The sequence below is a fragment of the Ambystoma mexicanum genome, chromosome 5q (assembly GCF_040938575.1).
Source record: "Ambystoma mexicanum isolate Mex_15411 chromosome 5q, UKY_AmexF1_1, whole genome shotgun sequence".
In the NCBI taxonomy this organism is placed as follows: Eukaryota; Metazoa; Chordata; class Amphibia; order Caudata; family Ambystomatidae; genus Ambystoma; species Ambystoma mexicanum.
The window spans coordinates 995326577-995349553 of record NC_090933.1 but is presented as its reverse complement, the minus strand read 5'-3'; the positions used below and the strand labels follow the sequence as shown (position 1 = coordinate 995349553).

Below are 22977 nucleotides of genomic sequence, written 5' to 3'. Positions count from 1 at the left end.
TTAATCAATGGTTAATCACTCACCTTGAATATTGTTGTACACCCCACCTTAAATGTGACCTGCCAGTGGTGTATTAATATCCAATGGTCAGTATAATTTTCTACTCACCGTAGGATTCTTTCAAAATCTGTGATATGGGGTTGGTATAGCTAGTTTGATTGTCACTTTTTAGAAAGTTCATTTTGTGTCGTAACATCAAATATAAGATTGTAACATAACATTCGGACCCCTTATGCTGTTTATAGGTTATCCAGCCTGATTAGGTATAGGTTAATGTATTCTGTTCACAAATTGTCAGTATATATCTATCAGCATCTATTGATGTAAAAAGAGATTATGCATTGATCATGCTAGACTGTAAACTTACAGGTTATCCCTTAATGTACCAAGGTTCCCCTTACGCCACAGTTAGTAAAAGGTGATTTCCATTCCTATATGAGGTTAAATCCATTTGCCGTTCAGAATTGCACTAATGCAAGTTTTATATATGTTCTCTATTTTATTATATTTTGTATTATTTTTACTCTCTTTCTTCTCTTATTCTCTCATGTCTATTTCCTAATCACCAATTTTTGGATCTAAAATGCTAATAATACTGATGGCTGATTATATGTTTCTTTTCTTTCCTCCTTATTTTTATGGAAAATTATGACGATATTGGTTTTGTATGTTTATACTTTGCAAATTGACTGCTATATTAAATAGTCTTGAAAACGACCAGTGGTCGAAACGCATGTCGGCAGAGAGCAGTCAAAGACAACACAATAAAAACTCTTTGTTAGCATTAAGAATGCACATTTCTTTGGAGGATTAATTTAAGGAGAAGCTCATACCCTAGAAAGTACATTTATTATCAAATAACTTGCAGAGACTTAGGGGTTAATCTCTTCTTTCAAGGGTGTGCAGCTATCCAAATGTTTGGAAACTATTCAGTGCGCATATTTACATATAAACACCAAAGTGCACCAACTATACGGGAATACCCCAAATACATTATTATTTCATAAATGGCGAGATGTCTTGTTTATTCAAGATACAAAAGAGAGTCCGAAAATGGTGCGTGCTCATGTCAAAACCCTTCTGTATTTTTATCAATAGTGTCATTGATTTTGGCTTTCCAATGCACCATACATGAGAAGAAAGAAATATCCGATTTTAATGTTTGCAGATGATGCAGTTCTTATTTCAATGACACCTGTCGGTTTGGAGACCCGGTTCAACCTATGTAATGAGTTATGTCTAAACAATGGTCTGACAATCAATGGTTCCAAAACAAATGGGAAAAGGGCAATGTAGGTCTCCATGGAGCACCCACAGGCTCCAAGTCCGCCATACAGCACTCTACAGAGCACAGTTTTGGGGTTGCATGAATTGCAAAGTTCTGCCCACCATAGAAAACAGGTTTTAAAGAATGTTCTAGGTCTGCCCAGCAGCTCACAGAATATTCCCCTGTGTATGTACGTCATTATGAAGAGGATTGACTGTTTAATTAAATTCAAACCTCTCGGATATTAGGTTAGAGTGTGGCCTGCAACCAATATAGAGAAATATATAGGCGCCTTAAAAGATTTGTTGGCGCATGAAGGTGGATCTTCAATAATGGGGTGTTCCAAAATAGGATTGGGTATAGAGAATTTTGGAAAAGACCTAAAATTATGGATAATTTGACTAAAAATAATATCAAAATGAAATATGATGCTAAAGATGACATTCGGTTGACCAGAATTAATAACTCTATGATACTCAGTATGTATCGGGAAAGGAAACATTTACCAGGTTATGAATAGTATTTAGACTAAGTGAAGCCAAAGTATCTGTGAGCTCTACAAATTAAGCTTAGAATGGGGATTCTACCACTCGCAGAACAGGTGACTATATCGAACAAGAATAACTCAGACAGATGTTCTTTTTGTAAACCACCAATAGGAATTTTGTGCTAGCGTAAATCAATTTACGTATCAATGTAATTGACTTAACATGAGTTTCATATGTGCCAGCAACATTTTGTTTTTACACCTCAGCATGATGAATTTGATACATTTTAATGAATTTGACTATCTACTGGTTTAATTATATTAGTTGTATGTAATTGTATGAATTGTAGTTATATTTTATTTAAATTGTATTTGTTTTTTGTTTCCCTGAAGACATTGTTGATATAATGTCAATAAACTGAAACTGTTTCTTCTAATACAAACTGAACTGAACAGCAGTAGGTAAAAAAACAGATAGTTCTTGTTCCCTGGATAACGTTTGAACCGTTTAACATTTTCCCCCATATTTTCCACTCTGGAGGGGCCGGAGACTGAAATTTTTGGGGGAAATTGTCAGTCAAATCTTTCCAGGGAGTTAAAAGTTATTAGTAATAGAATTTTGGGAAAAGTAAATGCACATTGATTTTATTTTAAATAATTAACTAAGACCACTAGTCTTCAGAATATAAAATGGTTGTGAGTCTTCACCACTCACACAACAACACACAACCACTGGCAAGCACGTAGCGGGCACTCTGAATGGACATGCTTTCGCAAGTGTTCAGCGGTTTATTAATTTTGTGATTTGTTGTTGTTTTTCTTTTTGTCCCTCCCTATTCTCTCTCTTTTTCCCCTTTGTTGTTCTTCATGGTAACGTAATGCACCTTGTGGTAATTTTTTATTTTTTTATAATGATGAAATGTCTTGTGATACCAATATGTGTGTTACATTTTGCTTGGGATAGCAGTTCACTTTATGCCCATGTTCGATAAAGAGCCAAGACAGTTCGAAACATCTGTCACAAAGGAGCATACTTCCAATAAAGACAATGTACATTCAATTTCAAGACTTTATTGCTTTTCTGATGGTTCTTGCGCAACTTCTGGGGCTACCAGTCACACTCATTACTTCAAAGTACGAGCCTCAATAGGTGCATTAAAATTAGGAAGTCATTTGCTTTATATTTCCATGAAGTTTGTTATGGTCCCCCAAACCATTTTAAAGCAAGTTAATTCAAGTTGTTGCCAGTATTGTTTTTTTGATTGAAAGCCCATTCAGCCTTAGAAGTGTTCCCAAGTTATCTGTGGATTATAACAGTCTCGCTTATTTGCGGTTTGTTGAGCTTTCAGTTAAAAAAACAATATTGAATATTGCTATATATTTATACGTAGAGAGACCACATAATAAGTAAAGTGGTCTCTCTGAATATATCCATATTTATGTATTCATTTTATTCTTTTATTTTGAATACTTACTTTATCATTAGAATTTCTATTTTTTATTTTAATCACTTCATTGTTGTTTACTGGGTTTTATGCCGGGCTGTAAAAAGAACCTCTCCAGTGATTTCTTTGAGCCTCAGCCAAATGTTTGCTTTTTGCCCTTGCACCCTGGGCCCTGGGAGAGCAGGCACTCATGCCATACATAAGCCTTTTTCTTTTTTTTGAGAGAGTGACATCACTGATTACATAATTTGTGGGTACTTTTCCAATTTTAAAGAAATGCTTTAATGTGTAACATGATACATGTGTGTGTCGTTGAGGCCCAAGTAATAATTTGGGGCTATATTTGCTTGTGTACTTTTTAACCGTTTTGCACTGTTTGGCAAATAGTGCCACTGCCCTATCCACGATATATGAAAGGCACACATACAACTACATGGAAGTTCACACACAAACTAGTTGTACAGCATGTACTGCAAACCGAATCTCTCCCAGGTTCTTTTTACTAGTCGGTGATATTGGCTAGATTATCATATAGATTGGTTGCTTTGTGGCTTGCATATTAATGCCCCCCATTGCTTATCTGCGTTGTGTTTTGAGGGCAGCCATTTGTCACAGCGCCAGACCTCCATTTCAGCTCTGGACCCATTATGAGCATCAGCAGAGTTAACGGAAGGTTTCTCTTTCACATTCCGTCAGCACACAGCGTCCAAAACGGAATTCTGCAGAACTAAATGTACTCAGCTGTTGGCAATATACGCAGATTGTATTATGTGCAGTGACACTTGCATTCTCAGTGGTTGACATCCCCGGGGAGATGACTGCTGCAGTAATTTCCAAGCAGTTTAATAACCCCGCAGTTGCCGAGTTCAAATGGATCAAGCTACTTTGTATTCGATGTTTTTCTAAGCTTGTTTACTAAAGAGGCTTTTGTCTGTAGCTCCCAGGCCGGAGGGGGGGTGGGGGGGGGGGGAAGAGTTTCAGTGTGTCATGATTCATTCCTATTCGTGATTGACGTGCCTTGGAATGATGTTACAGAATTTCACCGCCGCCTCCCTTTCAGAGATGACATGGTACAGCCCTGTTTTTCCAGTAGCTGCGGGCTGCCTCGCACGCAGCCCAGGAAGAACAGGACCTGCTTATTAACGCACAAGGACCACATTTAAAGAGCAAGTCAAGACGTTGAACATCTGCCCAGGTAAACATTAAAAGAAAGGCGTGCCTTTAAAAGTCGTGCTTACGAAATCGTCAGCCTGGGGAGGGAGGGCTTCTAAAACAGGTAGTGTTACTAGAAATAAACTCCAGGGCGAGCAGCCCTCATTCGCACAGGGGTATCCACTGTCAGGCGCTAGCGTTCATGACCCTTATATAATACAAATAAAAGAAATAGCCATGCCGTAGAAATGTAACAAGGACACATGAAAATAATTACCTGCCATGGTCAAACATCCGGCGAGTACTAGATTCATTTAATGCAACGGCACAACCACTTACAATCTTTGCGCCAGACAATATCACTAATGATAACTACTTTTTATGTGCCCTTGTTTCCTCAGTCTCGACACTCGGACTGGCCAGCATAATGCCTGAAAAACATGCTCATCTGGGCCAGTTTTTGGGCGCCAGTCAGATCACTTACTTCACTGTGCAGTTAGTAGATCTGACCAGTGGTGTTGAACACATGTTCTTTACCATGCATAATCTGCAACACGTTTTGCGAGAAATCTCTCCTTTGGGTACTACTGCAACAGTCTTTCACAAAAGGAATGATTTGCCATTTGCGACTATGGGACACTTTTTGACTGGTGCCTGAGCAATTGTGTGCCCTGTATAGACCCCGCACTATAAATATCAAGGGTCCCAATCACCCAATATAATGCGGTGCGATTCTTTGACCTTGGAAGGAAGAAACACTCAGAGTACACAAAGTTTTAAGAAGGATGTGCTTAACTCCCTGAGCCATCAGTAAACTTTCTTTTACTGTCACTGCTGGGCGCATATATTTACTGTCACCTGCATAGCTTCCTTAAAAGATTGGGTAGCTTGTAAAATCCCTGCAAAAGCTATTCTGGATAATCATAATGTGATTAAATTAATCTAATGCAGGTGCTCACATTGGCAGTTGGGTTAACTGAGTCGCCTCAAGATGCCCGCCCGATAATGGAGTAAAAAGTAGAGGCCAAGAGGTTGTTTTTTTCTTATAGCTGAAGGACCGGAAGTGTTTTGTCCCCTTGCAGATCTCAATTGGAATTGCGTGCTCTATAGTCTGGGTCCCAAGGCCCGCTGAAGATGTGCCGGGCCCATTTAATAATAATAAGCATTTATATAGCGCAAAAAACCCTCAGGTATCTGAGCGCTGCTTATTATTACCCACCTTGTGTAGTGCTCATTTATCGACCTTGGAAGGATGAAAGGCTGATTTTGGCCCTGCTGGGATTCGAACCTGCTTCAGCAGGCTCTGCAAAGATGTCAAAGCAAGTGCTATACTCACTGTGCTACCTGACCGGCATTCATACTTTGAATACTTCTTGTGCATTACTCTTCACTGAATTTTTGGAATGTTAAGCAACTCGCATTAGACATTGATGAGATTTCAATTGCCAGGCGCATCAAGAATTTGAAAGGTTCCTGTGCCCCTGGACCAGATAGTCTCTGAAATACCAATTTAAAAGCAAACATTGAGGTATGGCTGTCCATTTAGCACAGCATATTCAGCAAAGTATTGAATAAAGGCAGGGTCCCTGTATCCTGGCAAACGTATGTTTATATAGGGGAATAGACTGGAACTGCTAAATTATAGGCTACCAGCAATGTTAGATGGTCCAGGCAAGTTACTAGCATCAATGATACACGAGGACTAGTCCAACTGGGCATCGAATCAAAATCTGCTTTCATATGTTGCTAATGGGATTTCGTAAGAACTGTTCTACAGTTCATAACATCTCTATACTTAAAAAAATGATGAACAGGTAATAGTGCCCCTCTGAATGTTACATATATCGACTTTAGTATGGCATTTGACAGAGCTGACAGAGGTAGACTTTGGACACATTCATATGGACAGCCTTGGTAGACTCTCTAAATCTGTTTCTACTAATGTTGGTCTAAAGCAGGAGTGTGTTCTTGCACCCCTGCCTTTTAACTTTTACATTTCAAATATACCAGATTCTCTTGGCCAGGCATGTGCTTTCCCACCCAAAGTCACCAATCGACATGTCCCCTGGATGGGGGTATGCCGACGATGTTGTCCTGTTGGACCACACATCAGTCTGCATGAAGCAGGTTATGAATGCACTCATGAACAATTCAAGGGAAAAGTACATTCAAATAAATGAAAACCAAAATAAAATCATGATGTTTAACTAACTTAATCACTATAGGACAGTGAAATGGCACATTCAATATATGCAGGGTCATTACAGGTTTGGTGGTACCCTGCCGGTAAATTTGTTGGGATACCACCAAACGGACCTACTGTTACCGGTGCCTGATATTCCGGGATATTACAGGTGCTGGCAATGGTTGGTAAATTCCCCCTTCCATGGGGATTGGCAGTATTACCGGCACCAGTAATACCAGCTGTTTTTTGTTGGTGGGGGCGTGCTTTGCTTCCAGCTCTTGGCTGGAGGTAATCAGTCAACACCCACTGGCAAACTTGTAGTTTGGTGGCGTGGGAAAAGTGACGATTCCAGAATTATCACCACTTTTTTCCTGCACCGCCAAACTTGTAATGAGGTCCAGGTTTGACAGCACATAGAGTTTAGAAGTACCTCGTTTTTGGAAAAATCAGGTAAAATTAAGGCATATGTATATAAACATGGAGGCTTTAGTTATGGAGGGCTTCTCCTAATTTACAAGCAAAGTCTGCTACCTGGATTATTATATGGTATTGAAGTGCATTCTCGGAGTAAATTGCAAGACTTTGACTGATTGAAGGGCACTTTCTGGATGTAAATTGTGGACCTTGCCAATAGTGTGATTACCCTTTCTTTTAGGTTAGAATTGGGCATAATCTTCATTGGGGCAATGGTCATATTTTTAAGTATACTATTTAACCTAAAAATTATCCTGCAGAGTGAGTTTACGCTGAGTAAATTTGTAACAGACATCAAGAATTCTATTGAATGCCCTCATATCCAATCTTTGTCAGGTCTAAAAGAAAGAACACTGCTATATAAAAGTACTGGACTAGGGAATACTGTATGTTTTGAAGTTCTAAAGAAAGAATTGATGGTGAAAAGTAAAAAAGATCTCCTACTGTTTTTCAAGTTGTTGCCCTGTGTTGCGGTATTAGATCCTAGATACAATATCCCTGAAGACCAACGTTCTTGCCGCCTCTGCAGGAACAGGGAATTATTTGAATCAGCTAGACATCTCTTATTTTCTTGTGACAGACTGGTGGATTTACATTGCAAATATTTTTATTCTTTTGTACATACTTTGGATTCTATGAAATCTGTCACTTTTTGGATGCCTTGCCTTGATAGTATCAATTGTCCGTTTTGGTAGCAGTGATGAAATTATGGTTGGAAATTGAGAAAAAGTATGAAAATTCATTTTTGTTTTTAAAAAACTTATCAAGTAATATTTTATATTGATATGTTTGTATGAATGTTAACTATTATTGCATTGCATTCAATATATGTATTGTGCATATTTACTTTAAAAATTGTGTGAAAAGTTTACCTTAAATCACACTAATAATAAAATATTATACACATTTTCTGGAGCACCAACAGTTTCAATTGGCACAGTTTTGTATAAACTGTGCACTTATCAGATCAGACAGTCCATATGTTACAAGGAAGGAGAAGAGTTGTTTTAAAATTATCTGTTTTGCACCTCATATTTCACAACATTTATTTACATTTTCCGTACTGGATTATAGGCCTAATAGATCACCAAACTGCAGAAAGTGTGGATTCTTTCTGAATATGTGCACAAAAGCCTCGGATGAGCGTGGAATCTGGGGAGTTATTCTTTGATAAATCAATGCAGTGGGTATATGAATTGTGATGAACTGCAGGATTCAGTCACTGCTCCCCACAGGAGCCCTTCCCTGTGAGGCTAGAGAGGTGAGCCTCTCTAGCAGAGGGACACGAAGAGAGACCATTATCACTGGCAAACTCATACTCATCCCAGTTAGATACAAAGTGATAAAAAGAACACAAACCCTTATTGGGAGTCCTTACTCATCCCAGTAATGAACAAGAGTGGAAGAAGAGTGCAAGTTACAAAAAGTGCTGACACAGTCTAAAGAGAATGGACATTCTAAGGAGAAAAATATATTTGATACCAATCAAGAAAAAGCTTGGACATTGAAAGACAAAATAGTTTATATGTTATGTGAGAAACCGAGAACAGAGAAACCACAAGTAACAGAAAGAGATCAAATCTAAAACATATCACGAGGTCAAGACAAGCAAGAGAAGGAAAAAAGGGAAGGTCCCATTGAATGAATTGTAAAACCTGATCTGAGACATTAACAAGAACTATTTATGAATACTGCATTGAAGAAAGTTGCTGAAAGAACAGCACATCAGAGACTGGAGTCATTCTCCTGTGCTTTAGTTGGTTTTGTTCAGTGGTAAGGCCAAATTAGCTTAGTTTCTGGATGGTAGACAGACTTATTTTTGACTCACAGATGACTGACAAGCACCCTAGTTCGTTTTGTTAGGTAGGGAAACCCATTGTTTAGAGAAAGTTAGACATGTTTACCTTTTATTTAAATAACCATAGTCACAAATTGAAGTAACAAGTCTTTTTCCTTCTGGCCCTCCACATAACGCAGAACACATATCACAAATTAAGGCAGACCATAGGAACCCAGGGTTGAAATGGCCTGACGCTGGGCCTGGCTGAACTGCATCACACCAGGGTTGTGGATTTGGATTTAAATGCATTACATGAGGAATTGTAGTACTTGCATAGACACTGGAGGACCTCTCAAAGCATAGATCTGTGGGTCAGAGTGAGACAAGATGAATTCCAAGGTCACTGCAGCACTGACTGGACATCAGCATGAGTGAAGTGTCCTGAAGATGAGGAGGTGGCGATCCTTAGCATTCTTCCCGTTACCAATCTAATTTCAGCATTTTGAATCATTTAGAGGCAGACGTTTTGATGGTTGGTTATGCCACCATAGATGGCGTTGGCATTGTGGAGATGATTGTTCCTACTTGCACCAGGTAATCATCTGAGGGAGGAAGACCAGGGCACATCAACCTGATTGCCTCCCTGAAACTTGAGGAGTCCCCTCTGCATTGTACACAAGGCCTTCTGGGGCCTGGGGCCAAAATACCTTCAACTCTCTCTTCCTAAATATCTTCCTTCTCGAGCTCTTCGCTCATCCGCCTCCAACTTCCTCAGGGTCAGCCGCTTCTCCAAGCAACGAGTTGGGGGTAGATCTCTCTCCGCGGCAGGGGCCTCCCTCTGGAACAGCCTTTCTGCCTCCCTGAAACTTGAGGAGAACCATCTCTGGTTCCAGAAGCACCTCAAAATCTTCCTCTTTGCTTCTGCTTTCTCTCCCCCTCTCCCCTGCTAAATTCCAGACTGAAATTGCACTGAATCAGCAACTGGGCCACTCTCACCAATCTCGGTCCTTGGCCCAGCCACTCTCCCCTTGCACTGCCTCCCTGGCAACCCCCGCACTGCAGGACTGTCTCTGTATCCCCACAGACCCCCTTCCCAGCACTTGTCTGCACTTACCTTGCACTTGCCACTAGCTGGCCCTTATTATTTTTTGTGTTATTCTACTACCCCTGTACTGCACTTTCCCCTCTCCCTTTCCCCTTCACTTTTCCCTTCCCATCTACCCATGCACTTGCGCGATCTGAATGACACCCGACCTAGTAGGATCGTTGTCTGTCTTCCCTTTGTTCCCCCTCCCTGCCTCGTCGCACCTTGAAACACTTGTGTATAAGCACGTTACAAATGCCATATCATATCATTGTCATAGCGGTGGTAGGCACATATTAATGAACTATTCAGGACACCAAGCATTATTTTATGGTCAAAGGTGACTGCTAGCAGTGGTCGAAGTGAGCGGGAGCGGTGTTCCTCTACTTTTTTAAAATCACGTTTTATAGCTCCTATACTTTTATTTTAAAAAGAAACCGTTCCGGAATGGTTTCGTTTTAAAATAAAAGTGTAGGAAGAAGTTGAAACTTGCACTTTCAGTACACTGCACTGGACGCTCCCTTAAACAGCAGGTGCAAGTGTTTGGTGGTTTGTATTGTGTGTGAGAGGGGGCGTGGTGATGGGGTATGTGGGGAGTGGGTGCAGGCCAGCAGGGAATATAGTTCCACTACTTCTTTTCGTACACTTCGACCACTGACTGCTAGTATTTTCACTTGGGCTCATGGAATGATTAACTGCTATAAGGGAGGGAAAAAGTACGAGTCTGACACATTTGTTGGCAAAGACTTTTATTAAAAGTAAAAGAAAAGGAAAACCTATCTGGCCCTTTTGTTAAGAAGGCTTCCCCTGCCTCAACAAAGAGACTAAGGACTTTGTCAGGATGTCTGATAACAAAATGTCCACCGTCCTGTGTCAAAATCTATTTCCGTCCCTTACACTCTATATTAACTAAGGAAAATAGAGGTCTTTTTCATCCAGACGGAAGCTTCACTTGTTCTGGACTGCAACTCAAATGTTCAATTCTTCGTGTGAAAATACAGTTTCCAAGTATCGGAGAATAAAAGGGAGGGGTCCCTTCCCCTGTTCTTCCTTACTTCACAAATGTCTGATTAAGGCTGGTTCACTATTATGAGGGGTCAGACATGTGAGGCGGACAACTTCATGAAGGTTTTTTAACAAATCTCATTTTATTAAATTAGAAGGTTGGATAAACGACTCTCTATCCATACCCTGACAAGGATTTCCCTGCCTACAATAAATGAAAGGAAACACTCTAACAAATGATACCCGTTCCTCACACTTATACATACAATAAATAAGCCAATGCATGGCAGTTCAAATAGAGCAAAAGTAGTATGACAATTGAGTTTGTAACATAACAGTCTATCCTTATAACCTGGGCGAATGCCCCTTCCCCATGTTAATGCAGAATTAGGCTCCACGGTTCCAAAAAGAAATAAGGAAATCCTGGTTTGCAACAAAGTTTTAGCATAGTTCTTTGTAACTTCAGCTTGTCAACACAAGGTTCCAGCACAGTTCTTTGCAATTTCAACTTGTCAACAGAAAGTCTTAACACTTCAATGATTCAACAAAGAAAAGTAGATAGTTCTTTTCTCCCCCTTGGACAAGAGTAAAAATGATCCTCTTCAAAATAAAGAACCTTTTCTCAGTTGGCAAATAACAATAGTGATTGCCTTGGTCAGGATGATTTGCCACGATTGAGGAGGTATGAAGAATTACAGCTCCTTTACATCAGCTTTAACAAAGTTCTTTATTCAGCACAATAAACACCATAGAGTTCCTCTGTCAGCACCACATTATAGCACTTTGACAACTTCTACCTCCTTTACTCCCATGCATAGCCTACTACCACAGTTCATACCTGGTTTACTCCCATGCCAGGCATACTCCTCCAAAGGTGTGCCATCCGGGTATACTCACCCGCCCGAACAGCTTTTCACAACAACAGGTGCTTCTGTGGTTAAGATCAACTTCACAAGAGGTTCGCAACAGCTTTACAGTATTAATCATTTTGCAACTTCAACCTTTTAACAACTCTTCAGGGAAAACAAGATTAACACTGATGTTCTTTAATACTCCTCTACAAATAATGCTCCTCTCCTTCTGAATAACCTTTTCCAGAAGGGCAGCCTTGTTGCCACTCTCGTTTCCCCACTGCACCAGTAACCAAATACTGACAAGGATAGGGTCTTATTTGGCTTCTCCCTTAGCTTTGGCAATGTGAATTTATATAAACATTTGCTACATGCTGTGCCAAGTATGGCCAACAAGTTTCACAACTTATGGACCTTTCAGTAGCCCCCTTTTACCTTCGACAATATATGTTGGATTTGAACTGCTTTAATTTTGTCTCTCTTGGCTTGGGCAATGGTTGTGTGCATTAGTTCTTATTGATATTGCCCATTGGGTTGCATGATACTCCACAAACCAACACGCTCAAAGTTAGACATTTGGTTTTGTAAAATGCGGCGTTCTCTGTTTTGTAATAGTTCAGCATTCAAAATTACTTCTAGGACCACTTTCACCCACAAACGAGTGCTGCTTTTTAATATTTCGACATACCGAATGATTTCTAAAATCACTTTCACTCATACGCGAGTGCTGTTTATTCGGTGTGTAAGTGATTTCAATCCGGCACTTCACCTAAGTCAATGCCTAGCGTGTAATGCACAACTGAAACCCTTATTTATTTTGTGTCTAAAAGTTATTTTATTCTGAACGATGTACCACTTATATCACGCCCCTCTCTTGGAACCCCTCCGGTCACACTGAACTAGGAATGAGGCTGGTTTGCAAAGTTAAAATATTTATTTATGTATTCACAACATAATCGCACTATGTTTTAATGGGTATACAATAATCACCATTGGGGTGATGTAACACTAAGCAATCTCTTTAATCACAAGGAGTAAGCAAAACAATTCAGCACAGAAAGAATACTTTTGTGTGTGTTCAGATCAAATAGCAGTACGGTTACTATTTCCCCCTGCACACTCCTCAACCCCCAACAAGCAATGTAAAGGGATAGGAGGAGAGAGAGCAGGTATTCAGTAATGCAGAATTCAACCAAAATGTCAATCCCAATTCCCCCCCACCCAGCAAACACAAGAGAGAAACAGAATTGATTGGCAAACTGTCAAAATGGTTTTTAAAGTTATCTGCGAATGGAAAAAACACTAAATATAGATTAAATTGCTAAAATTGTTTAAATTCTAATGGGAGCCGATTTAGATAGTTACAGAAAAACACTAGCAATGATTTGACACTAATAAGCAATATGAATACTTAAAACTGAGGGTGCAATCAAAAGCTGTTTTACACGTTATAGAAATTTCCTAAAACAAAATTTGCAGCAAACTTTTCTGTGAGTGGTAATAGCGATTGCGGGAAAACTATTGATTTGAGATGCGGTTTTTGGTTCTATGGAAAGCTGTGGATGTGAGCTACAAGCAGAAGTTGAAATTTCGTTTCTAGCATGAGAAAGTTATGGACGTTTTAGTGGAGGTCGTTTTTCTGAAACAGGTGCAAGAAAGGGAAAACAGGGAAACGCTTTTAAAAGACAAATTAATTTCTTTATACTAGATTATAACTATAGAAAAAGAGAATGCCCACATGAATCTCCATCAATCCTGACCAAGGACCCTTCATGTGGTGGATAATCAATTTCTTTCTGGGATTCAATTTAGTTATTCACAACACCAATGATTTATGATTTTAGAAAACAATTGAGAGAAACTAAGCGCAAGAAAAGCTCTGACAATTCAACAATACTCCTAACACTACCGGTTCTGAATATAAAAGAGGATGGGTTTAAGACAGGGATTACCATGGACAGTACATATGCTAGTGACACAGTCCTTTCTATAGATACTCATTATCTGGGTTTCAAACGGAACCTCAGGGATTCTGGTCAGGGATTCTGGTCAGTGATTCTGGTCCTGGGACAGACTGCTGGGCACACCGGATTGGACAGGATCTGCAATGGATCTAGTCACACCTCGGCACAGGACTGGATCGGGTCTGTAATTGTTCTCTGGTCACAGCACATCAGGATGGGATCATTTGGTTCTGGTAAGGATTCTTTTAGCAGGAAAGCAGTTACAGCACAGCCCGGCTGTTTCTTTTGTTCCCCGTTAGTTTTGGGGAATTCTTTCTGGTTCTTGAAATTCAAGGCCTAGTTGAAAATGGTTAAACTAATGGAATGGCCTTTCTGCTTGCCAAGTTTCTGGTGTCTGGGAATATGGATGGTTCTGCTTCTGGGTGCTTCGCCAGGCTCAGGATAGTGGGTGAATCTGTGTATCTTTCGAAGTCCTAAGCTGTCTCTTTTTATGCATGTGATAAAGGGGGTGTGTGCTGGTTTATCCTAAGAGCGCCCCATAGCAGGCAATTGGCTGGAATCTCTTCTCTCCCTTGATTGGAGGAGAAACCAGGGTGTCGCCATGATGATGTGGGTTTATGAGCCAGATAATCCTCTCCTTGTCCCTTTGAACATAAAATCTACTTTTGGTATAATACATATTTACATGTGTGCATTCTTTATAACAATAACATCTATAAATCACATATTTTGTGTGGCAGATACTCTTCCAAACCTCGTCGCTGTCGGATCTTGTGTCTGCTTTTGACAGAATTCTGCCCTTTTGGGCCGGAACACAATATCTAGTTTATCCAAAAATGTGTACAATTGTGCGCATTGCATATGGGCATAAGAGTATGAAGTTTCATGCTTTTGACATAAATACATTTGGTGTAAAACGATATATTCCGCTATTACTTCCCAGAACATCTCACAGAGTTCTGTCATCTCTTAACCCGTACATCCAGAAATCACATTAACAAATCTGTTGTTGACATATTTTTCACAATTTTACACAGTAATATATCAGTCTTTTTAAATATGTACTTTTGCCTTTGTTAAAGAGCAAATGGTGGTTTGTCCCCGCCTCCTTCTGGCAGCATAGAAGCAATCTCTGCCCCCTTCCTTCTGGGAGAGGCCGTTTATGACCCTTCACACTCTGCATATCCTTTCAGCCAGAGGAAGTCCATTGTCCTCTTCCCCTGCAGACCAAGATCTCCTCCCCTGATCTAATCCTCACAGAGGTGTGATTTCCTGGCCTTCATGGGGGAAGCCATCATACTGGTTGGGTGGCTTTGAGGCAGCTTAAATTCAATATCATTTTGTTAAATTTTTTTTGTTGGTTTAAAACAAGCTTGCAATTTTCAAACAAGCAGCTAGAACACTTATTCCAGCTTCTAAACCATGGGATTTAAATAGATACAACCTAGGTTACTCTCAATAACAGGTCACTTAGTTTTCAGACATTAGATTTCAATGGTACAAGTTTAAATCCTTATGATGCAATCTACTGACAGCTGTCATACAGGCGGCCACTGGTACTGCACCCAGATTTTGACAGATTTCACAGGCAGGCACATTTGCTGTGAATGTTTTGATGACAAATTCCGCTTTTCATCACATTGTATGTTCATAATTATTTCTTGAATGAAGTGACTATTAACACCCAGCAAGAATATTGGATGTTTTATGGTGTTTTGAACCGGCATTCTTTATTTTCAGCAACCAAGAAAAAGATTTGAAAACAAGATTCCGGATTCCTTTCAGCAAAACACTGCTTTTCATGTTGTGAAGCCCAGTGACATGTTTCAGCAGTGTGGTCTCCGTTCCACCACTGACAACATGCATGGTAGATTTGGCAGCCATCTTTTCATGTTGTAAGGCGCAATTTCCATAGGTTTTGGCGCACATAGGGGTTTTGCAGCCATTTTGTTAATTCTGGCACCATCAGCACACAGTGATGCCGCAGGGCAGAGCATAAGTGGGTTAATACAACCAACAGGTGAACACCTGCCATGAAAACACGAGCGGGTGTGGATCGCTCCGGGGTCACCACCAGCTTGTGAAATCACTGGGTAAGTTGTGCGCTTCCGATCCCCCCAGTGTTTGCAGGACGTCTGCTTCTGTGGCTCCTCACGGCCTGCAGGTGCAAACTGCTTCTCCTGGTCCACCGTTGCCCACACCAGCTGCAGGTGGAGCTTCTCCTGCTCCCAAGGCCCTCCGGTGTATGCCAGCCACCACAGACAGCCACCTGGGAAGGAAAGCTTCCAATGACCTCACTTCCAGCTGGACAGCCTCTTCAGAACAGGTCCCAAAAGGGCAAGCTTGCCTCGTATACACTTCCCCCTGTGCAATCTCTGCACTGTAAGCTACTGGAGACACAGACCCTCTCAGGACAGGTAGCTGTCTTCTGCCTAACCCACTCCAACTTCTGCCTCGGCTGCCTACACTAACCAACAACTTCCTGCTCACACTGCTTCTTGCTGCTACTCTACCTCTTGCTCATTACCTGCACCTGAGGGGGCCTTTTAAGACTCTCAATCTCCCTCAGGTGTGGGTCATCTGAATTAACAATCTGACCACTCCTGCAGCATTGTACCTTCTTAGCACTCTTCTTTGTCCCAGTGCCTAGGTAATTATGGGACTTGAAGTCCCTAGAGGCAATGTTAGTATTGTGGTATGATTTTCGCTTTTAAACTCATTTCTGTACTACATAATAAACTTTAAAGTAACATTATAAAGATCAGTTAACAGACTTCTTTGAAAAGAGGAACGCAGTTCTTTAGAAGTTAAACAGTTATTATTCACAGATTGCCTTTCACTGTACCTTTGAGAGTTAGGGAGGTTTATAGCTTTATAAATCTTCAGGATTTTGGAGGAAATTCTATTTCTCCCGATGCCTAGGGGTTTGTGATTGTTCTCCCCCATATGTATATGTTTAGTTTGTGGAACAAAAGGATGGTTATTACAACAAGCCATTACACACTTTGGCATTGAGGATATATCCTCCATAGAGGAAGATAAAAACAGTGTCTCACCCTATGGAGTCCCCTCATTCCCCTGGGCCCTTTATCCTCCCAGGTGACCCTCCCAGGTGATCCTCCTACACAACACTGCCGCCATGGTCAGGATCAGGAAGCATCTGCTTTTCCCGGGCCACCTAGGAGGAGACTTTGGGCAGGGTTTTAGTGAGGAGGCTGTAGGATTCATCACTCTATCCTGCCAGACTTGATTTGATTTCTTGTTTCAGACAAGTTATAATTTCATAAAAACCCCACATATCAAATCTGGTTCACTATCCTGCCAGACTGGACTGTGGATCTTCTTCCTTTCACCAGAAGAGTTAAGTGTTATTTCAGAAAACAATCACCAAAAAGCAAAGTTCACAAGTGTAGTATGAGGTCTGGTTTACTATCCTGCCAGGCATGACTGTAGCGCCTCTCGTTCTCTTTCTCTCTCTCTCTCTCTCTCTCTCTCTCTCTCTGTCTCTCTCGTTCTCCGATTCGAGCCTCCAGGATCTGCCTCTGGACACACTCCTTCATCCCTTTATATCTTTAAGTTTGACTCTCATTGATTCCACCACGTATGTTGTCTCCGCAGTGGGCTTTTATCATCCTTGCCCGATCTTCTTCGTGTCAATAGATAAAGGCACTCCATCTGGGTAGTTTTCACTCTTCCTCATTCCAGTATGTTCTGTGTAGATGTTGTCTCCTACGTTAAAGAAATATATAGACTTGTTGAGAACTGTAGAGGATGGAATAGGGTGAGAGGAATTAGGGGAACAGCGATGAAGGGGGGTGCATACCATGTTTTCCCAAGATAGTTGTCACTGGTCCCATAGAGGGCTCTCTCCCCAGGAGATCCACACGCTGAGTACCACCCCGAGGGAGACTATCGGGTAGCGGCCTCACCTCTCTGGTCTCATGGTAAGGGTTTCCCCAATGGGAGCAGTGACAATACCCTGGGATTTGTCACACTGCACAAGGATGAATGGCTGCATTGTCTATTGGGTAGGTTGGCTGCACCAAGCATTCTGGACTCTGTTTTTGAGCTGGTTGCTTTAGAAAAGTAAATCAGTTGTGCCACTAATTGTCAAAACCTTAGGTTTCTATGGACTCTTATTGTTCCCTATTGTGGTGATGAGCAGGTGTGTGTGTCATCAGTGTACCAGAGCATGCCAATTTACTAACACAAAAGATTCAAAAAACAATAATGCCCTAACTAGTTCTTTGAATAAATATTCCAGCCCTATTGCAACAAGGACAAGCGATGATGACAATATGGGTATGGATACAAGCAAGCTGGGAAACATTTGAAATGAGTTGCTTGGTGAAGTATGTCACATATGGCCTCAAGACCTTCACAAATCTTTTAAATCTTTTCCAGGATTTTATTATTTTTATTATCAATTCGCTGGCATTGGTTACTTCTGGATTGCTTGGGGGTAAAACTAAGGCGATGCCCATGTACTACCCCCACCTATTGAATTCTTTAACTGAAGACAGGTTTCGAGATTTCTAAACATTTGTGCATAATCCTCATACTTTAAACTTGGAATTATTTTGGTCCTACTGCTTGAATGGAACAAATGTGTTTAAGCTTTATTTATTTATATAGTTCCTATACACAATGGGCCTCATTACAAGTTTGCCGATCCGGTAACTACGGTACCAGTAAGCTTGCTGGTACCGTAGTTATCGGACTGGCAAACTATGAGTTCTGCTCACAGGTGCCTTTTCGCCTGCGACCGGCACCCGCAAACAGAGCATGTTGGATGCACCGGCACCATTCTGAATGGTGCCGGTGCATCCGGCCTCCCCATTCCCATTGAGTCCTATAGGGCTCAATGGGAATGGGGAGCATTTTTTTACCGGCGCCCAGGAATGGGCAAATACCGGGTCCGGCAGGGCTGTAATGACCCGGTAATTGTCCATTCCCGGGTGCCGGTAAAATGTGCACGTTCGGCGGCAAGGCTACCACCAAACTTATATTGAGGCCCAATGTGGAGATAGGAAAAGGGAGAGGAGGAGAGAACAGAGAGTACAAAGGGGAAGGCATTTTTTATTACTGTCGATACAGAACACTATGGAATGTATTATTGAATTTGTATTACTGTTCATGTTATGTTTTATGATGAAATGTTAATAATTTTGTATATAATTTGATTGTAACCATATAACACTTAAATACAAAAACCTTTCCATCCTCTGCACCCTTCTCTCTCTTACACCCTCATTTCCACTAACTTTCTTTCAATCTCTCTCCTTGGACCAGTCTCTCTTTCTACTCCAACTCTATGCTGACTCTCTTACCTTCCCCTTCTTTTGCTCTCTCTCTCCCAGTTTAACACTCACCACAGTCACTTCACACTGTCACGCTTGGTACCACTCTCTTTCCCACACAATACCTCAACTGCACTGTATTCCACAATCTCCAACACGTCCTTAGCACATCACTCCTACTTCTATTCTCCGCCTTGTCTCTCACTCTGCCACCTTTCCATCCAACCTCACTCTAACAGCCTTCATCTTCCTCTGACCATGCAAGTCCTTTGTACCCAGCATTCCTTCGTGGCCACTTCTCCCTCCCTCCATTGGTCCTTGACCCCACCTTACCTCTCGGGCATTCTGTTACTTTCTTTTCCCCGGGATTGTGGTCCCAATGTCCAAATTCCTTAAGAACCTCTGTTAGCCCAGCCCCTTTTCCCGTGTGAGCATTCATAGAGATCCTTACCCGTCTCTGGTGGAGGCTCCTGTTGCCTTTCTGTCATCCATGGAAGTCAGTGTGACTGCTGGCGATCCACCGGTCATTAAGCAAGTGAGGCGTGTACAGTTTTGGTGTTTCCAAACCGCTGCCTGTATTTAGTACCTGCTTAAATCAGAGGGATTCCATTATAATCCTTTGGAAATCCTATCTGCCAATGCGTAAATCATGGGCAGATTTTTCAAAAGTTGCATACACATTTTTTTTTCAATTGGACGAATAGAAATGTTTCGCACAAATGTACTCTTACCTTTTTTTGTAAAATGCGACTGTCGTTTTTTGGGCCAAAAGTCTAAAAACACAGAACCAAATTAAATGTACTCACTCTGGATGGTGATTTGAATGAAAACTGGAGGAATAGAACTGGCAATCACTCCCTGCTGTGGTTTTTACAAACGTGTTCACAGATGTTGTATAATTGTTGGCCTGCAACAAAGCTTAAAATATAAAAGGGGCAGATTTGCAAAAACCAGCGCAAATAAAAAAAAGCACAGAGCGTATTTAAATGAACGCTGCTTCTGGAAATGCGCAGGTCACTCATCCTCAAAGGTGACAGGCACATTTTAGGGGGCTGGACAGCAGCAGAAATGATGGGCCGGCCTGTCCCCTTCTATCACCGATGAGTGCTGGGAGCGGACTTCACTGTGACAAACTCTTCAAGGGTTCTTCAAAATCTAGCAAGGGCTAGAAAAGCAAGCAGGAGAACAGTGGTTCATACTGCTGCCTCCATTAAAAATAAAAATGCATGACAGGGTCACGAATCGCCAGGTCCTGAATAGTGCACCACCCTGCACCTGTCGTCACTTCCAACACCCGCCGAATTTTATGGATGGGTTTTGTTGTGAGACATGATTTCACCTTAACTCATAGCTAAAGATTTTTTCACTGAAAAAATATTTATTTAAGAAGGCTAAGGACCTCATTATGACCCTGGCGGTCTGGAATTAGTATACCGGTAATTCCATTTACTGGCACGTTTCTGGATCCGCAGAGTACAAGTTTGCTGGTGGGGTGGCCTGATTTACTTCCTGCCAAGAGCTGGAGGTAAATTAGGCACTCCATGGGCAAAAAACAGCCAGTATTACCGGCACCGGTAGCAGTGCCGGTAATCACCTAACCTACTGTTGCCGGCACCTATAATCTGCCAGTAATTCTGGGCGGTCAGGAGCCGGCAACGATAGGTCCTTTTGGTGGTATCTCACCGGATTTACCGATGGGATACCACCAAACTAATAATGCCCATTAGGTTATCCATTTACTTTCGTATTTCAGGTGGAACAGTTTATTAGGCCAAACAAGCATCGCCTTTCGGCTCCCTTACGGCCCTGCCTGCCCCACTATAACAGCAGAGCCATTCTCCTGTACCTACTGCTGTAATGGAAGGAACCCAGGCCCTGAAGAATAGTGTTACTGAAGGTACGGATAGTTCAATCTTGGGTGAGAACGCTTGGGTGAGATCGATTGATGGGACGTGCACCCCACCTTGGTTGCAGCACCCCCTTCAAACATGGAAAATAGCACCTTTGTATATACAGGAGGGGGTGATGACACCGAGAATGGAGTTGCGGGTATTATCCTGGAACGTAGCAGGCCTCAATCGCCATCTGGAAGATGAATCCTCGGTGTCCTTTGTTCATAAGCTTGATATCATTGGATTCCAAGAATCCTGGGCATTGGTATCCCCCGGCATCCAGCGCTATACATCCTTTTCGATCTCTGTAACACAGGGGAGGGGGGCAGGTCAATTGGGGGACTCCCCCTTTGGAAAAGAACATCTATTTATAAGGATATTCAGATCATTGAAACTGGCCCACAGGACTTCCTGGAGCTCCATCTAAGAGGCCTTGATGGCACAAATATTTTACTAATGAACCATTATAACTGCGAGGCACTATCGGGAGGGACCAACCTTTTTGCATGCTTGGAACTTTGCATAGATAAGTAGTTGTCCAAATATGGTGAATCCTCAGAAATGTTAGCAGTGGGAAATTTCTATTTACAGTATGAGCCAATAGAGGTTATGGCTGATATGACAGATGACGAAGATAGAGTATGGGGAATAGGCGAATTAGTGGCCCCTGCCCCGAAGAGGCAATATAAGAACTCTTTAAAGATTTAAAGACAGCATTTGATACAGTACTGAGGGTGAGGCTATGGATGATTTCGATGGAACTAGGTATACTGAAAGAGCTACTGAATGCCATTGGCTTGCTACATGGAGGTAATGGTGCCAGGATCTGTTGTGGTATTGATGGAACAATGTCCAAAAGGGTAAACATTGAGATGGGGTTGTATCAGGGCTGCGTCCTAGCCCCTACTCATCTGCTTGTTCATAAATGGAGTAATAATTGACCTACTTAAAGCCTTCACGGATGCCCCATCGTTGGGTCAGCCAGAATCCCGGTCCGGATGTTTGTGACCGACACAGTCCTAGGGTCATTGACCCCTGTGGGACAGTGGCAGCAGTTGGACATTTTTTCAAACTATTGTCGGGAAAATGTCCTGACAACACCCAGAAGACCAGGGCTATGGTCCTTAGAGGTAACAGGGTTAAAAATCATCATAGAATTAGCCTTGACTTGGGGGAAGTACCAATCAAACAGGTTCAAACATATGACTACCTGGGCCTATGAATAAAGCAGGACTGCACCTGGAAGAAACAGTCGGAGAAAGCTGGGCTGACCCTTGCAAGGTACAGTGGTGCCATAGCCACATTTGCTAGAGAACTTGGGGCTGGGGCCATGAGCATGCCCGTAGAGGCTTAGAATGCCCATGCGTGACAGGCAACCCTCTACGATGCTAAACTGTGTGGTTGGATTAAAAGCTCACATCTGTCAGTTATAGAAAATACATTTCTGAAGAATCTTTTGGGCTTACCTCTCCCATGCCGAATTTGTACACATTTTTTACAAAAAATATTTTTGTCACCTATTTATAATATTTGTATGTTTATTTACATTGATATGTATGCATTATTACAAGTCATAATTTATTGACTTTCTTTAAGTTTTATTGTTCATTTCCTTGTGACTCTTTTTGTTTGAATTGTATTACTTTTATCCCACAATACTTGTTTGTGTTCTAACCCTTCATTAATGAAGGAATAAACTACCTGTTAATAGAGTTTAGCAGTTAAAGGCTTCTCCCTTTCTTTTTATATTTTCTTTATTGAGCACTTTTATGTTAGCAAATTGAATATCAACAAAACATCCTTGGCTCAATTTGAAATAACCCGATGTGTAGGATTTTCCTGTTTATGGTGTTACCCAGCGTGATATCCTTGTGGATACACGCAACCACTACGAGGCTAACTATTTTCTAGAATTTTGAAGAACCAAACACAGCAAGGACCATTTGATGATAATTACAGTTTTCAGAGAGTCATGGGTAAGAAATTTACAATTTTTTTGAATGTTGAGAAGGCTAATAAAGCTTCACAGGTGGTGGCAGTGTGAATTGTTGCAATTGGAGGTCGCCATCAAAGAGGATGCGAAGGTTGCAA

At 41.4% G+C, this 22977-nt stretch overlaps 1 protein-coding gene and 1 long non-coding RNA gene across 6 annotated transcripts in view; one reads left to right on the top strand and one right to left on the bottom strand.

Moving 5' to 3' along the window:
• The window catches only part of SYBU (syntabulin), a 464609-nt gene that overhangs the window by 45650 nt on the left and 395982 nt on the right, over nucleotides 1–22977 (top strand). The window contains exon 1 of one of the 4 annotated variants that reach the window (XM_069621519.1): nucleotides 4257–4394. The exons of the other annotated variants lie outside the window; for them this stretch is intronic. The gene's annotated coding sequence lies outside the window, so the exon portion shown is untranslated. Of the gene's footprint in view, nucleotides 1–4256; nucleotides 4395–22977 lie in introns of those variants that run through there. 4 annotated transcript variants of the gene reach the window in all.
• The window catches only part of LOC138497834 (uncharacterized), a 172569-nt gene that overhangs the window by 126592 nt on the left and 23000 nt on the right, over nucleotides 1–22977 (bottom strand). The gene's annotated exons all lie outside the window — the stretch shown is intronic.